This window comes from Protomyctophum parallelum, assembly GCF_964188405.1.
Source record: "Protomyctophum parallelum genome assembly, chromosome: 2".
NCBI lineage: Eukaryota > Metazoa > Chordata > Actinopteri > Myctophiformes > Myctophidae > Protomyctophum > Protomyctophum parallelum.
This window is the reverse complement of record NC_139699.1, coordinates 28,697,658-28,702,657: the sequence shown is the minus strand read 5'-3', so window position 1 is coordinate 28,702,657 and position 5,000 is coordinate 28,697,658. Positions and strand designations below refer to the sequence as shown.

General features: G+C 44.9%; 1 protein-coding gene across 2 annotated transcripts in view; it reads left to right on the top strand.

The window, feature by feature from the left end:
* The window catches only part of LOC310878565 (collagen and calcium-binding EGF domain-containing protein 1-like), a 46,715-nt gene that overhangs the window by 22,158 nt on the left and 19,557 nt on the right, over positions 1 to 5,000 (top strand). Inside the window, exon 1 of one of the 2 annotated variants that reach the window (XM_083792907.1) lies at positions 1,235 to 1,325. The exons of the other annotated variant lie outside the window; for it this stretch is intronic. The gene's annotated coding sequence lies outside the window, so the exon portion shown is untranslated. Of the gene's footprint in view, positions 1 to 1,234; positions 1,326 to 5,000 lie in introns of those variants that run through there. 2 annotated transcript variants of the gene reach the window in all.

Sequence of the window (5,000 nt, the reverse complement as noted above, 5' to 3'; positions counted from 1 at the left end):
TGTGTGTGTGTGTGTGTGTGTGTGTGTGTGTGTGTGTGTGTGTGTGTGTGTGAGAGCGTGTGCCTGTGCCTTGCATCTCTGTGTGTTTGTGTGTGCACAGAGCATGCTGCATACATGCATGCATGCTGCATGCATGCATGTATGCGTGTGCAACTGTGCATGTGATCATCTATAGCTGTGTGGCAGTATGTACAATGTTCCTGAATGCATTTGACTGTTATAGTGTGCATGGGTGTAATCGCTCACACGCGTCTACAAGTTGCGTTGAGTGAGTTTTCACTCAAGTCTAGTCTGCTGTAATTACCCAGTGGACATTTCAGCCAAGGCTCTGACGGGGCCGTTTGCAGCCAAATCTAAATGTTCATCATCGCCGACACCCTCATCCTCACAGGATCCGTGTGACGGCGGAGCAAATTACATCTCGCTTTGTTTCTCAACCGCTTTGTAAACTCTGGTTAAAATAATTTTTTAAAGACTCGGGACATCTCTATTCCGCCCAAAACAAACGCAAATCATCGCCTTTCCCTGCAAGCCTGTGGCTCATTCACCACCCTGGACCAAGCGATCCTTCACAGATTGTTTGCATTGCATCCAGACGTCCATTGGGGTGTCCTTTTCAAGCTATTGCTCGTTTCTTTCACCCCTTTGGCATCATCTCTCGTGTGTTTTGGAAGGCAATCAACACATCCTAAGCCGTGGGAAAAGGGAACCTGTACCATTTTTCTCACACTTGGAGTTGACATAAGACTCCCTCCACGAAGTAACACTGCTTTGAGTTGCGCTGTAATATTGTCTAATTGAGTGGTTTGGAAACTTTGTGCCCGAGGCACACCCAAAGGTCAAGTCAAAATCGCATGGCACACCTGTTTTCAGATCCACCTAAAATAGCCTCTATAACATGTGTTATCACTCTTATTGATCTGTTAAATCTTCTAATTTCCTAACACCAGAAGTTGAAACATTTAAACCCTATTTCATACTTCCATACATCTATAAATGCACTTTGTGTGTGTGTGTGTGTGTGTGTGTGTGTGTGTGTGTGTGTGTGTGTGTGTGTGTGTGTGTGTGTGTGTGTGTGTGTGTGTGTGTGTGTGTGGCTGTGCGTGTGTGAGTGCCTGCCTGCCTGCCTACATCCTTTTCACAGACAGACATATCATCAATATGACGTCATAGTACTGACGAGTACTCTGACAATCGGGTACAACGGTATTGCATAACCGCGGTCCCAACGGGCATCTGGCATGCGTTCCAAATGGAGATTCACGAGGAAGGCCGTTGGCTGAATAGTGCGCGAGTGATCTGCTGGGGCTACACTATGAATAAGAGTGAATTTTTGGTGATCTTTTCAAAGATACTTCCTGCCAGAACTGTGCACCCGACACTCGTGAACTGTGAGTGTGAACTATTCAACTGACGAGTGCTCGCCTTTCTCTTTTTCAATTCATCGACCATTGTTCCTTAGCGGTATCGCGTAGTTTTCAAAAATAGCAAAACATAGCTGATATAAGGCCTCACAAGTAACATATCATGATACAGTATGCTGTGAGTTTGTAGCTTGTCTATTTTCGCATTTGTGAAAACATTTAAAAATAAAAATGCACAATTTAATCTGAAATGTTTTCGCCTATAATGACAGGCTGAAAGGATATAGAATTTGCCTCTGTTGGGAAATGGGTTTGCACAAAGTACTAAAAGATCATTCATTCAGTATGTTTTTGTGTATTGCAATTATAATTTGTGGTTGTCACAAAATCCCAAGGTACATGACCAGTTTTCCTCGACACTCCATTTATGAACCGATGTCGTAAGCTGTGGGAAAAGGGAACCTGTTCGTTTTTCTCACACTTGGAGTTGACACAAGACTCCCTCCATGAAGTAACACTGCTTTGAGTTGCGCTGTAATGTTGTCTAATTACCTCGAGGAGCTACCCACCGCTGTCAGCTCTCTGTTCTCTTCATTTTCTCGGAGTAAGCTCATTTTACGAGGGCCTTTCGAGTTACGCTTCCTGTATTTAATGGAGGTATAATAGTTTTCGTAGAGCCGTGCTGTTTTCTTTTTTTTGTGGACCTCCCCAGAAACTCATGTAATCATTATATACATTTTTAACCATCTTTTTTCTATTAGGAACCACCTGAACGACCCTTTAGAAAAACACAGCGCCTGTTTTTCACTCCTGGTCCATGTTAAATCTGCTCCAGGTTAGCTGGTCTCTTGCTCTTTGATGACGATGCTGTCGTTACGTATTAAGACCACCTCCAGATCAGCTGCCATTTGCACCCTGGACATTATTGTCAGCAGCATTGCTTCACGTCCATGATACCCCAGCTGTGTGTAGACACGATTGTACATTTATTACTTTGCATTTAACAGAATTGAAACTTGAGAACAAAGAAAGGTTGGGGGTGGGGGGCATTCCCGATGAGGAATAACATCTGCAAACAATGTTTGTAAATCTATCGACGCCTTGGGGAGCTGTGGTGCATCAAGGCCGTTACAAGGCCACTCTGGAGGTTTGGGAGACCTTCAGGTCTTATCAGCCCATTACCTTGAGCCATGCTTTAAGTCTTTACTGGGCTCCTTACTGTAAACTAAGCCTCCCTTAAACCTGTGGCTTTCTGCTCTGGTTTCCTGTCTGAATGGCTGTCAGATTGAGTGCGTCTCCCTGCATGAGTCCTCTCAGAGACACATCATTATGGGGGTACAGTCATTAGCTCGCCCTGGCTGTCTCACTGCCTGCTTAGCTTCTCTCACTCAACCTTATCTGGCCCTTACCTATATGCCTCTGTGGCCTCTGTTTGACCCCCCTCCCATTTATTCCTTCATTCTCTCTGTGAGTTTCTGTGTCTTGTCATCCTTTTCCCCCCGCTGCCCACCTCTCTCGCCCCTTACTCACAGATGAACCTCCATTGACTCAAATTCGAGGTACATCCCAGTAGACTTCTGCACACTGTAATAAGACTCCAGCAGACTCCACAAGAATGAAGTAGACTTCTGGAGTCTGGAGATAGATTTTAATAGACCTCAGGAGGAGCCTTCAGTTCAATATAGACTAATTCTACCTGAGTATTTATATTTGTTATATTTGTTAAACATTTTCATAACATTTTACTGGGGAGTGGGGACCCCTGGAACCCCCCCCAAGGACCACGGGGGGTCCCGACGAGACCCCACTTTGATAACAACTAGTCCACATGGATTGGCTCCAGTTATGTGCAGCATAGTTAGGTTTGTAAACAGTAGTATCCAACACACTCTAGTATCAGCATCTAGTTGACCACTTTAGACTCCACACAGTCCACAGTGTACTTGGAGGTATTCAGATTCTGATACACTTCAGGCCCAGGAAAACCCATATTTAGGCCACTCCAGTAGACTCTGACAGTCTCTGGCAGACTAGGTCACATGTGTGTCACTGTGAGCTCAGAGGGGTCAGCGATTCCACATTCCACCAGTGACACTGAGTCTGGTAGGGCTCACAGGGTCACAGCCCCCCCAGGAGACGATCCCACCAACTCCCACCCCCTTGGCCAGGGACCTGCGGATAGCAACTAAATGTCTAGCTATGTTGAATTTCCTGTTCAAGTCATTCAAGCCTTGTATTCCAGCTTAAAACTTGGAACGGGAGAAACAAAACTGCCATTGAAGTGAGATCATATCACTTCTTTCCAATGCGAGAGAAGCTGTTACAACATTTTTTGGAATTGAGTGATATTATCTTGAACAAGCTGAACAATCTGCATAACTATACAGATATTGGCGCTTGTTTTGGGAAACGTTGTGTGAAGAGGTTCTGAGAAAGAGATGGTGAAATAAAGAGAAAGGTGCTGCCTTCTATGCCACAACGTATAAGCTGCTTGTGCCGCATAGTTCAATTTCAATATCATAGTTATTCAATATTCCCCTCTGGAAAGACATCTACCCCTGCTGGCCAATGAGGAACTCACACTTTGTATCCTAGTGACTAGGACCTACTGTAGGACTCTTTCTCACATCTCACTTTCTTCCTGCTGTGTGATTAAAAACAATGCACAGGGCAGTTGATGCTCATTCTCCTTGTATTTGTTTTTCTGTTACTCAGTATTTCAGCAGAATAACCTGAAATAGTTAGTAATAGTTATAATTTGCATCAGACTGAGTTAATCAGCTCGTTGTTTCGGGGCTTAGATTCTGTTGATGAATGTTGACGAGTTAGAATCTTCTTATGTACCCTTTAAATCACTATCCCTTTTTAAACCCAACAGTAAGGAGTGCCAAGGTCAAAGCCATATCACCGTCCTAAGCAGAAAGTAGTCCACACATGGTGATACTATGAGCCAGGGAGAGAAGGTTGAAGGATATTTAGTTATTTTAAGTTGTAGCTTCATGCAAAAGTAGTTATTTTAAGAGAAGAAGAGGAGATGACAGACCGATGAGGGGGGAGAGTCTGAGGAGACACAAGAGGGTAAGACAGTGACAGGAATTGGAGGGAGGACAGGAGAATAGGGAGGTGAAGGATATAACGGCTACATGGGCTGTTGGAAGTGAAGCAGACCTCCTCCAGAGCTGCCGGTTAAAGGCTTCACTGTTAGCCAGGGCTGTGATGTGTCCCCCGGGGGCTCGGGCCCTGGAAGTAGACTGGCAGTGTAAATAAACACAGAGAGGAGACGCTCACGCTCCCCACACTAACACCTCCACATGTGTGTGCTCATATGAAGCCAAGAGGAACACACACATAGGTAAACACACTCTCACACACACACACACACACACACACACGCGCGCACACACACGCACACAAACACGTATGTGAAAACATGCACACATGCACTGCACACAAGCGCGCGCGCGCACACACACACACACACAGTCATACACACACACACACACACACACACACACATGTGCAGCTTTGTTCAACACCTTCACACTTTTGCGTATAAAGATCAAGGCAGAGGAACTTGCACCTTGCTAAGAGAAAGTGGACACATGTAGAATTGGAAACCTACATTAAAGTAAACAT